This window comes from Hesperophylax consimilis, chromosome 16 (assembly GCF_061612785.1).
Source record: "Hesperophylax consimilis isolate HC1 chromosome 16, BYU_Hcon_1.0, whole genome shotgun sequence".
In the NCBI taxonomy this organism is placed as follows: domain Eukaryota; kingdom Metazoa; phylum Arthropoda; class Insecta; order Trichoptera; family Limnephilidae; genus Hesperophylax; species Hesperophylax consimilis.
The window spans coordinates 14,652,182-14,665,598 of NC_142851.1; the positions used below are offsets into that span (position 1 = coordinate 14,652,182).

At 33.2% G+C, this 13,417-nt stretch overlaps 3 non-coding genes across 3 annotated transcripts; 1 reads left to right on the top strand and 2 right to left on the bottom strand.

Moving 5' to 3' along the window:
- The first annotated feature begins 3,810 nt into the window (after positions 1–3,810).
- On the top strand, positions 3,811–3,882 carry TRNAE-CUC (transfer RNA glutamic acid (anticodon CUC)). The gene has a single exon. It is a non-coding gene; the product is annotated as a tRNA-Glu (tRNA).
- Positions 3,883–4,473: 591 nt separating this feature from the next.
- Positions 4,474–4,592, bottom strand: LOC149416763 (5S ribosomal RNA). Its single transcript, XR_016303462.1, has one exon. It is a non-coding gene; the product is annotated as a 5S ribosomal RNA (ribosomal RNA).
- Positions 4,593–4,914: 322 nt separating this feature from the next.
- Positions 4,915–5,033, bottom strand: LOC149416764 (5S ribosomal RNA). The gene has a single exon (XR_016303452.1). It is a non-coding gene; the product is annotated as a 5S ribosomal RNA (ribosomal RNA).
- Positions 5,034–13,417: the final 8,384 nt, after the last annotated feature.

Here is a 13,417-nt window from a genome sequence, read left to right on the forward strand (position 1 = left end):
AAGATGGATAAATCTAGAAAATGTTAACTCAAATAATTTATAATGTTTTCAGGTTACACCAGCGACGGGGATAGCTTTGCAAACAATTTATCGATTTTTCACATCTGCCGCTTTTGATCTACAAAAGGACAATCCTTTGAAGTACATCTTCAGCTATAGAATACCTCCAAACGACATTGTTGTCATCAAGACTTTCATTGAGAATCTGATGGCAGAAACAATTTTGCCATACTCCGGTAGGAAGCTAAAAACTTGTGCATTAGACAATAACTGTCAATAGACATAGACTCACTTATTGTTTCATAAATTATTACTTATTGTGTGAATGAATTATAAGAAATGAACTTATTTAATTTGTAAAAAACAATATGTATTTTCTTTGGAATGAAAATGTTGAACCTGATTCAGGCAGATTAGAGATACCATAATGGTAGATAATATTTTCCAGAAAATGGAAGATTATTTATTCTATATATGAATTAATTCCAGAAGTCCCCCTGATCCCCGTGCTGAAGGTTTGTGACGCGCGGGGGGCGTGTGAGGTTGTAGAGGGGGGCCCAGTGTCAGTGGGGCTCCCCACTAAAATATCTGAAACGGACACCAATGCTCTGTTGGACAAATTTCAATCAAACCTTTATAGAAAAGAATATGCAAATGCCTTTTATTTGGCGTCAGTGTCTCTTCAAACATACACGGTAGGTACTTATAGAATAATATATATATGTTATATGATGTAAAATAGTAAATATTTTAAATGGTTAGTGATTCTGTATTGGTACTGGCTCCACAAGTCGCATATAGAGACAATTTACAATTATTAACCCTTTACTGAATTTGTGGATCCCTGGGACCCACCGCACAACTCTCTCCCACTACCACTCTCGTTTTCTCCAACGCTGAACTCGTACTTTCCTTTTCCAATATTCCGACATATCATAATTATACTCACATAAGTTCAAAGTAAGTAGCGTAATTTTGGTTTTATTTTTCTTCAGTATTTTTATTTTACTCGGGCCTGATATTTTACTTCATTCTGAATACAACTTTGGTCCTCCACACTAGCGACCTGTTTCTCGTAAATATATTACAAATTCTGAGAATCAAATCGCAAAATAAAGAAAATGCCGCTCTGCTAATCTTTCATAAATACATTTTCCTGCCGACTTCTATGTATTGTTGCTAGAGCCCAGCAATTACAGTATTGAAGAATTGTGCCAACGCACGTCATAAAGCACTGCAATTGCAGTGTTGAAGAATTGTGCCCACGCACGTCATAAAGCACTGCAATTGCAGTGTTGAAGAATTGTACCCACGCACGTCATAAAGCACTGCAATTGCAGTGTTGAAGAATTGTGCCCACGCACGTCATAAAGCACTGCAATTGCAGTGTTGAAGAATTGTGCCCACGCACGTCATAAAGCACTGCAATTGCAGTGTTGAAGAATTGTGCCCACGCACGTCATAAATCACTGCAATTGCAGTGTCGACCTTGTACATTAATTTTGCCTTTGGATTAATATCCAATGGTTAAATAAAAATAATAATAATATTACCATTCGTTATTTCGGCTACTGGCATTATACCTAGCTCTCTCATTAAAAATTTAGACGTATTAGATCTATCAAAAAATTTATATATAAAGATGCAAAAGTCGGTTATTTTGAATACATGTAGGATAACGAAAGATTTTTTAAATATTTATGTTGAGGGATCAGTAGGATTTATAGGCCCTGTTAGAAGTTCTACCGAGCCGAACCCTAAAACCCTCGAACCCTCGAAACCCGACCTCAAAATATCTGGAGTCGGTGAATTATTTTCCCATTTGATCTCTGGTGAGTTGACGTGTTGTTCTTGTATTGTTTTGTATTTATTTTGCTTATATAATGCACTTGCATAGTGTTGATTGACTAGATGATCATTTGTGGAAAAGTGAGTGGAAGGGTTTAGTTTTTCCTATGGGGAAGATTTAACCCGGACAAAAAAATCGGAAGCATAGTAAAAATAGGTTTGTTAAACACAAAAATCAAAATGTCACTTTATCTAAATCTATTTAATATTCTTGCCGGATCCTACGAGTTAATAATGATTATACATTTCCCGGATACCTCAGAGAGATAACTGAAATTAAGTATTCATTATTATTTTAGTCTTTCATGCCCTAGTAATCTAGTAACTACTAATGGTTTTATTTTAGGCTCTTTTTGTTGGGAATATAGTAATATAGTAACTATTACTAGTAATCTAGTAATCTACTACTGGTAATCTAGTAACTACTAATGGTTTTATTTCAGGCTCTTTTTGTTGGGAATATGAGTTTGCTGCGCCAAATCGAGAACTATACCCGTGCTGATATAGCTAAACAGATGGCTGCTCTGAACCAGAATAATGTCGTGGCTTCCAATGAATTTATCAAAGAGTCTACCATGTTCTTTCAGAAATTCAAGGTTTCTGAGGAATTGTTGCAGGTGAGAACTACATTAAATTCAATAACTCAAATAAATCAATATTAATTCTAAAATGTCTAATTTCTGCATACAGAGTGTTTTTAAAATAAGTTTTAGTTTCGACCGAAACTAATACAGAAGCCGAAATTAGAGTCATTTAAAAATCTACTTTCGGTCGGTCACTAGAGGTACCTTGAACCTCTTCTTTATAAATCTGCTCGTTTTCTATATTCTATCTCCTAATTGTAAGTATTTTATAGTTTTATTTTTTATTGTATGTATGTACATATGTATCTATTTTGTATCTGAAGTACGCTCGGGGGATGGACTGCCTTAATCCGCAAAACCATTTAAAACGTATACTTCTTAAGTGAGATGTGGAATCAATAATTCACACAATTACATTTTTCTTTAACGTCAATTAAATTTGATTTAAAGTAGAACTGGAAGAGAATAAACTCATGTTAATGACACTAACACCAAAACTTTCTGTGTGACTAATAATGTATTTTCATCATAGACATATGAATATTAGTAGACCTGCCCTAAGTGATTAAAAGCGTATTATTCCCCACTCCCCATACCGGTTCCATTGGAGCCGGCTGGGCTCGCGTATGGCTTCCCGTGAATCTTGAGAATGTGACGTCATCATTCTTGTTCGAACTAGCGTCGAGCTATGGTCGAGGCGTTTTACGAAATAACACGGCAAAATGGTTGCTTGTGGTATGAAAACTTGTAAAAATAGATGTGAAAAAGAGAATAAACCCAATTGTCGTATTACATTCCATATGTAAGCATTATTTTAAGCTTATTCACATCGTATAATATGGATCAGTTGTAGAAACATATACTATCACATCGAGATACATCTGGACGCAAAATACAAAGCCGTCTGCATAAGAATCAGGGATGTGCCTTCGCCTTTTGCGCTTTAGGTACCACGTGTTAGGTACGCACTTGTTTCGTATTTACGGTACTGCTGGAACGAGAAGGAGTGCATATCACGTAATGCGCTAGGTTATACCGAGTGGCAATGTGTGATAGAAAATCATGTTTTTTGTTTTTAATTGAAAAAGTGTCATCGGAAGGCAAAATGATGTCCAATTTTTTACTCCAAATACTCTTAGGAATCGCTGGTAAAAACTGTGTGTATATAATTTCATTTGTTTTTTTAGTTGTTTTACTTTTTTGAAGTGAAACTTCTTTAGCCGCGTAATGAATTTTCGGGAACGTAGTAAAACCGAGTCAAGATCGAAACGAAAAAGCGGGTACCCCCACCACCGCTCACCGTTCAGAAAAATGGTGTACAAAATTCGTTGTAATTATTAAACAAGTTAAATAACGTATTTACGCACAATTTCGCAAGTCCAGTATGGTCTAGTGGCTAGGATACCTGGCTCTCACCCAGGAGGCTCGGGTTCGATTCCCGGTACCGGAAATTATTTTTGGTCAATTTTCTGAGATACTGTTTTATTTAATTTGTGTTTTGATTATTTCAGGTGATATTTTTAAGAATTCATTTTATTAAATACAAGCAGTGACTTGAAAAAAATCATAAAATTGTTAATTTTTCAATATGGACTTTTGGCAGCCGGGATGTATTTATAATTTCACAATTATTTTAGGAATGCGGAAGCACATCATGCAAGATTCCCATTCTTGCGACCCGGGTTCGATTCCCGGGCAGTGCACTCCTTTTTTATGGAGAATCATTATTTTTCAAAGGAAGGATATTTTTGATATAGTAAAATATAAATGCTTCTTAGCTCATCTCGACAACTGGCGTTGGTGGTGTAATGGTCAGCATAGTTGCTTTCGAAGCAGTTGATCCGAGTTCGATTCTCGGCCATGGAATATTATTTTTTTGTTTTTAAGGAATTTTTTTTTTTTAATGGTTGACCATAATATCAATCCACTAAGTAATATTTTAGGCCTGTAGCATAATTGAAAAGTTAAAGAATGATATAAAATTTTTTATGATGTTAACGATAAAAAAATGAAAAAAAACATAAAATTAAAATAAAAAATGGGCCAACGGCACGCGGTGTTCCCAAGCGGTCACCCATCCAAGTACTGACCGCGCCCAATGTTGCTTAACTTCGGTGATCGGACGAGAACCGGTGTGTTCAAAATGGTATGGTCGTTGGCAAAAGTTAAACAATATTAATTTCTATTCTACCTGCCAATAAATATATGAAAATTAGTATAAAAAAGCCCTAATAATATTGAAAAAATTAGCAAGGTGTGTGCGAGGTTGATAAAAATAATCATTACATACGCGCTTGAAAAAGATCGTAATTACATTAATAAGTTTGTAGGAATTTTTTTTTTCAATGGTTGACCATAATATCAATCCACTAAGTAATATTTTAGGCCTGTAGCATACTTGAAAAGTTAAAGAATTTTATGATATTATTAATTATAGTAATGATAAAAAAATAAAAAAAACATGAAATTAAAATAAAAAATAGGCCAACGGCACGCGGTGTTCCCAAGCGGTCACCCATCCAAGTACTGACCGCGCCCAATGTTGCTTAACTTCGGTGATCGGACGAGAACCGGTGTGTTCAACATGGTATGGTCGTTGGCAAACGCTAAACAATATTAATTTCTACTCTACCTGCCAATAAATATATGAAAATTAGTATAAAAAAGCCCTAATAATACTGAAAACATTAGCAAGGTGTAAATATTATATACCTAGTTTAACTCACTCTCCTAACTCATCTTCGCTGTTTACAGGCAGAGCGCACGACTGTGGTCGTGAAGAACCGAGGTTCGATCCCCGCTTTAACTAATTTTTTTTTTCTTTTTTTATAACTTTTAATTTTTTTTATCACATGCTACTTATAAATATGTCAATAGACAGAAAAAAAGAGAGAATGAAATGAAAAGAGAGAGAGAGAAGAATACTAGAAGTTTCACTTCTGTCTTGCGTAGGCTTGACACACCCATTTTTTTTTCTTAAATATTTCAATATTTTATTATTAATAGGAACATAGCGGTTGTGACAACCCTCCAACATTTGTCGAATGTAGCGATTCCCAAGTGTGCGCATCGTTGTTACTGGGAAGTAAATTATGAACACTTATAAAAGTGTCTTAACTAAATACGTAAACAAAATATTCGACTCTGAAAATAGAAGAATTTTTTTTTGCCAAATTTGGACTTCGCAAATTTGTTCATAACGTGGCGAGTAATTTGCGCTCCCATGTAAAAATGTCTATTCATTCAAAAGCAGATATTACTTTTAAGAACTAAATGGTGATATTATAATGCGAGATGCCTATATACTGTCAGATTGATTTATTGACAAATCACAGTCAGCATTACCCCCTTCGTTCTTCAACAGTTGATTTTACCCCTCATCTTTAATTTCTAGTCTATATATTCATATGTCTGTGATTTTCATACTCTATAATCAAATACATAACATTTGTAAGATTACTACCTTTAGGAGGAAAAAACTTATTGTCTTCGGCTACGAATTTCAGTTCCCTAAATATATTTTATTTATTCCCGATGAAAAAAAAGATCTTTATAAAACTATATTATTTTTTGATAGTGTAACGAATATTTCTAAGTTCATGGTAGAAATGGCGAAGCGAGCTTAAAATATTTGCATTAAACTAAAAATTTCAGAAAAAAACAGGTTCGCAAATTTCATGACGCTAGAGCTTACCAAGAAATTTCAAGAATTTTTGCTGCTTCAGACAATCGGTCAACAGATTTCTGATTCAAAGTAAACATGGATAGTATGTATTTATTTGTTTTCAGGATATACTAAAACTTCGGGACAGCATTTTTGACGTTGTTAGCCAATCTTCCAATGACATTGCTAACATAAACAGTAGAATGATATCACATTCGGATAACTTCAGAGAAGATCGGTTAGTGTCATTCCATTCGAGGAAATTGCTGTGGATAGAGAGCGAGTTCAATAAGAAGATATCCAAGAGGGACGTTTCTTCGGAAGATGTACAAAACTTCATGAAAGTTTCAGAATATATTATACTAACTTCAAAAGATGCCTCACGCGTCCAGAAGGAGAAGAAGAAAATAATTGCAAACCTTGAAATAGCAGCTCCTGACTTATGCGCCAAGAGTACTAAATATCCCAGTATAATAGGTGAACATTATTAGATATTATTATTGAATTTAAACTAAGTAGATATATTATACAGTAGGGCGGCGGAGTCATTTCTATATTATACAGTAGTGCTCATTTCTATATTATACAGTAATGCAGAGTCATTTCTATAATATACAGTAGTGCGGAGTCATTTCTATATTATATAGTAATGCTGAGTTATTTTTATAATATACAGTAGTGGGGAGTCTTTTCTATATTCTACAGTAGTGCGGAGTCATTTCTATATTATATAGTAGTGCAGAGTTATTTTTCTAATATACAGTAGTGCGGAGTCTTTTCTATATTCTACAATAGTGCGGAGTCATTTCTATATTATATAGTAGTGCGGAGTTATTTTTATAATATACAGTAGTGTGGAGTCTTTTCTATATTCTACAGTAGTGCGGAGTCATTTCTCAATGATTAACTCAATTAACTCAATTGTGATCGATTTGTGATATGCCTAAAACAAGAAAAATTAATTGAAAACAGAAAAATTAAAAAAAAATGTGTTACCAACCTATTCTTCGGACATAATAAAGTATTATTTGTCAATTAGAAATGACTTGCAGTGGCTATCCAATGGAAGATATCTTTATGTGCAAGACATGTGAAATAATTGCTATTATAATGACAACTGATTTAATGAAGTTATTATCTAAACATAAAAATGTACACATACTAACCAGGTATTTTTACAAATAAAGAAACTTTGAATACCTAAATAGAAAACTGAATTTTATGAATATTCAACAAAAATCTCCTTGACATTGCTGTGTGCAAGTGCGTTTTTGTCGATTTTTATAAATATTTAGTAAAAATACCCAATAAGGAGCTGAAATTCTTGCAAGATCAAAGAGGTAGCAGCAAAATGGATATCGGCCTAAAAGATATAGTGTCAACCAAGGCATTGGATCCAATTAAGACTGATGAAGAAAAAAAACTTCGAAGCCCCTAACCAGGTACTACATTGACTGCAGAGACCTCGAATGATAGTGTAAGATAATCAGACAACAATCAAGATCCAGATTTTTATACATTTTCGCCAGTAGACAGTGAAGATTGAGACAGTGTTATCCAAAGATATTAGATCTTTGGCGTTGATGTTGCCCCGAAAATTCTAAGCACTGATCAAAAATATCTGTAACACAAAGCAGTGTGACAACTGACAAGCAACCAGGAAAGCTGACACCCTCTCGTTGGCTAATCTGTGCAAACAGAATATTGAAACTATATGCTGCAATGAAGTTCTCATCTCATAGTCTGGTTGAGATTGCTGCGTTTGCGATAAAAGTGTACGCGCCAACAAGGTTCAGTATGAAAACAAAACCTTCACGCAAATATGGTCAATACATGTTCTCAGTATGATAAAAAAGTTATTAAAAGACGAGTTGAAAAAAATTGCTTTTCGAACAGTCGAGCAGAACCCTTTCTTCGCGTATTCCGAAAATATTTTATTAGCAATGCAACAAGACGAAAGAAAACATGTAAAATAATTCTTAAAGCGCAACAGAATACAGAGGGAAGAAAGTAAGAATGTTTTTGATTCAGAAACTAAACTTCAAAGTTAACGATTATTATGATTTGATAGACTGGACAACAGAACAAATATTTGAGTCACCGTTCATAAAAAATACCGTGACAGTGAATTATGGGACAAAATTATGAGTGAAGTTATAAATATCCTTATTGAAAATTATTCCTGTCACACACAGGCTGTAAAGAGAGGCGTGAAACTGATCACTGAAGCTACTTTAGTTATTTGTGGAAGTACAGCACGCGATGGATACATTTTAGCGAGAAAAAAATGGCAAATTTCGAAACAAAATCACGGTATTCTTCTGAAATCCAGTGACTTACCCCGCATGCAGATGATATAACTGAAGGCTAAAATGATAGATTCTTTATATTTTAATGTAGACAATAAAATTAAAGTTGATAATAATATTCGCTTTAATTTTTTAAAGTTTTTTAAAATCGACTTTTTAAAAAAATAACTAAAATTTGCGATTGCTCTATCACGAAAGACAAATGTGAAAAACAAACAACTACGCACAACTGTTCTCTAGGCAAACGAGTTGAGTCAACCACGCTACAGACAATTCAACTTGGTTGAGCGGTTGAGTAGTTGGATGGTGATTGGAAGCTTGGCGGTACAACCATCCAACAACTTGATAGCCACATCCCCTTATCGCATACAACACGTCTTCATACGGTTCAATTCGACAAGATTAATACAACCGCTCAATCAAGTTGAGTCATCGGTCACGTTAAAACTGACACGTGCAAGAGGATATAATATTATCTATGTGCGTTTTTCTTTTTACATACAATATTAATTTTTAATTACAAATGGTACGATAGGTTCCTAATTGCCTCTTATTGAAATGCTAAGAATAGTAGTTACTAGATATGTCTATGAACTGCCTTAAGTATTGATTTCAGATTCCCGTCTAGTATTCTTAAGTGTTGAAAGGATCAACCTACGCCAAAATTTGGGATTTATTTTCATCCCCTATTATCCACAAGTTGGAAAGAAAATGAATTCAACAACCGTTGCTGGTCTGCAAATTATGCCAAACGATAAGTTAATCAATAACTTGTACTGCATAGTGAAAGTAGCATTTCAAATAGATTTCCTCAGTGAAACTGAGGATGAAAAACAAACAGGATGGGTTTATTACAGTTCTTTGTTCAGTCTAAATGATAAATCAACGTTTGAAATGATGAACAATGATTTTCCCGTGATTTTAAAGTTACCGATTGCAAATTTAAATGATGCAGCAATGGATGAAGTGTTTCAGGTAAGTTGTTCCATTTCTAAATTAATGATGTGAAAAAAAAAATTTCTAAAGCTATGGCTTGTTGCGCCAAAAACCCCAAAAATAAAATTCTAAAATGTTTAAATTGATAATGAAAAATGATAAATGTTTTTTACATTTTAATATTAGTTGTCCGGAAATTACTCTTTACGCTTAGAAGAAGTTTTTTTTTAGATTGACCGACCGTCACATATTTACAAATCAGTAACCGTTTTCAGATCGAGAATTGATGGTTAACAGCAGAGATGTGCAAAATGGGTATCCAAAACCATTTGAAATGCAAAATGGAAATGGGTCAAAACTTTTCCATTTGAAAATGCAAAATGCAAAATGGTTTTTAGAAAGGCATTTCAAATGCAAAATGCAAAATACCTATTTTCAAAATGCATTGAAAATGAAAAATGGTTTCTCAGGTCAAACAATTAAAATAATTATAGAATTTTTAACCAATTTTGTCATTTAACAATGAACATCAATGTAGAACAAACATATTACATGATGGTAAATCCAAAAACACCACGACTACCATAGACATATGAATATTAGTAGACCTGCCCTAAGTGATTAAAAGCGTATTATTCCCCACTCCCCATACCGGTTCTATTGGAGCCGGCTGGGCTCGCGTATGGCTTCCCGTGAATCTTGAGAATGTGACGTCATCATTCTTGTGCGAACTAGTGTCAAGCTATAGTCGAGTTCATTTTACGAAATAACACGGTAAAATGGTGGCTTGCGCTATGAAAACTTGTAAAAATAGAAGTGAAAAAGAGAATAAACCCAATTGTCGTATTACATTCCGTAGGTAAGCATTATTTTACTTTGTTTTAAGCTTATTCACATCGTATAATATGGATCAGTTTTAGAAACATATACTATCACGCGATGGACGCGAAACACAAAGCCGTGCACAAGAATCAGGGATGTGCATTCGCCTTTTGCGCTTTGATAAAATACATAATAGTATCATTTGGAACTCCGTCGTATTAATAAAGGATAATTAACCAATCATTTTTAAATTTATTCCACTTTAATGGCGTTATTACAAAACGAGTTTTGAATTTTACACAACTCATAAACAACACTTAATATAGGATAAATGGTTGGTTATCAATTGTGAAAAATTGGTATGTTTGGAAGAAAAATGTAGATACAGTGAGCATTTTTGGAATGAAAAATGTATGTGTCATTTTGCTGTCCGATGATATTTTTTTATCCATTAAAATTAAAAATATTATATTTTTCTATCGCACGTCGCCACCGATCATATATTATCTTTGGATTATACTATCACACGTCGCAACGGACCACGTGTTAGGTACGCGCTTGTTTCGTATGTACGGTACTGCTGGAACGAGAAGGAGTGCATATCACGTAATGCGCTAAGTTATACTGAGTGGCGATGTGTGATAGAAAATCATGTTTTTTGTTTTTAATTGAAAAAGTGTCATCGGACGGCAAAATGATGTCCAAATTTTTACTCCAAATACTCTTAGGAATCGCTGGTAAAAGCTGTGTGTATATAATTTCATTTGTTTTTTTAGTTGTTTTACATTTCTATTATCTTCTTAAAAGTGAAATGTTATGTATTTTCTTAAAGCTTTAATTATTTTATTATTAATAGTAACAGAACGGTTGTGACAACCCTCCAACATTGGTCGAATGTAGCGATTCTCAAGTGAGCTAATCGTTTTTACTGGGAAGTAAATTATGAAACATTTATAAAAGTGTCTTAACTAAATACTCTGAAACTAACTACGACTCTGAAAATAGAAGAAATTTACTTTGGCGAATTTGGACTTCGCAAATTTGTTCATAACGTGGCGAGTAATTTGCGTTCCCATGCAAAAATGTCTATTCATTCAAAAGCAGATTTTACTTTTAAGAACTAAATGGTGATATTATAATGCGAGATGCCTATATACTGTAAGATTGATTTATTGACGAATCACAGTCAGCTTTCCCCTCTGCGTCTCGCAACTGATGGTTTTACCCCTCACCTTTAGGTTCTAGTCTATTAATATATGTCTGTGACGACTACAGATTATTAAACCACAAAAAATTTGCGCGGGACTAATGTTGCCAACGTAAAAACATAGAAACTGCTCTCTAATATTTAATATTAGAGCGTCATGGCTCCATGTTCAGTATTTGAATCAGTATTTTTTGTAATGGTATCACTCAATTGCCAGGTCTCCTACCAGGGAGCAACTTGACAAATGTAAATTATCTCTCATAGCGAGGTTGAAGACCGACTGATATTTGGGGCTTATGAAAAAAAGATGATTGGAGATAGTAGGAAGAATGTTGCAAACAGGCATTTGAAATGGAAAATGCATTGAGAAAAGCATTTAAAATGCAAAATGCAAAATGGTTTTTAGAAAAGCATTTAAAATGCAAAATGGAAAATACCCATTTTGCATTTTGCATTTCCATTTGAAATGGATTTATTTGAAATAAAGCACATCTCTGGTTAACAGTGACCATTCAAATGTCAAAAAAATCAAAATGGCGCTGACTGTCCATTTGTTACTATTTCAAATGTGAGGTTCAGTCGAACAAATGCACCTTAGTTTTCTAATTTTTACTCACGAAAAGTTGATCTTAATCTTTTAGTCTGTTAATATAATGTCACGGCAAACATTGAATTTGACCAAATACCAAATGTAATTCCGACAAAGGCATGAAATGCCACTGGTAAGAAGTAATTATTCTGTTACAGTGTCGTCGGTGGAATGAAGGCGAATGGGCGCCTGACTCCTGTGAAACTAATGCCAAATATGAAATCATTGATAAAATTAGTTACGCCATTTGTAAATGCACTCAGCTTGGATACATAAGGTGGATTCTTTTATTTTATTTAGAACATAATATTATCATTTACTCTTTTATTTTAGCTTTAAAATAATATATATTTTTTTAATAAATTTATGAGTGAAACCTAATATTTAATTATTGAAGACAATATTAGCAATTCCTAAACGAAAAATTGAATGAAGAAAATTTTAAAGGAGATAGGGTCCCATTAACTCAGTTGGTAGAACGGTACCCCGGCAAAGCAAGGGTCCTGGGTTCGAGTCCTAGATGTGACCGTATCTTTTTCTGAAATTTCTGTTGCAAAGTTTCGTTTAGGAATCGCTAATATTTTCCTCAATAATTAAATGTTAAAATTTGAGATTTTACTCATTAAGTTATTCCAACATTTAAAATATTTATCCTAGACTTGCAGAAAAAGTCAATAGATGTCGCACATTAAAATAAAAATAAGATATATTTATAACTAATTATTAAAGTAATTTTGAAAAAACAACCAACATTCTCTTCAGCATCATTGTTCAAAATTTTCGAAGTACCAAAAATTGAAGACCTCTATAAAAAAGATGCAATATTACAAATATATAAAGAAACTGTAATAAAAAAACTTAAATTTAACTCATCCTTAAGGCATAATTTAAACATCCAAATTCCTCTATTTTCAACACAACAAATGCACAATAATTACATTTAAAAAGGCATAAGATATTTTAATAGTCTTCCCGAAGAAGTGAAAAAAATACCAGATTTTATTTTATTCAAAAAAGGTCAAATTTATCTTTAAAAAAATTAATATCACCTTTCAAATGTTATAACTTCAATTCATGTTACAACCAAAATTAACGTCACAATCCTCTTTTAAGTTTATATTTATTGTACTGTATTTATGTTAATAATTACTGATATAAACATGAAATAATTGTGAAATAACTCCTTCGCCAAGCTCAAGAGCTAGCACTCTTCATTGGAGTAGAAATTCATTAACATATGTTTTTCACTATTACCTATTATTACCTAATTTTATGTACAATGTTATAAGTAAAACCATAATAAAAAATAATAATAATATCAAAAGACACTGTCTAGATTGCATTTAGTTCGGGTTGAATCTTGGAATCATACTTAAAGATAGCTGCCAATAAAAATGTGGGATGAGAAAAATGAAAACAATGTTGTTAGTTCTTATTTGAAGTGTGATAAAGTTAAAT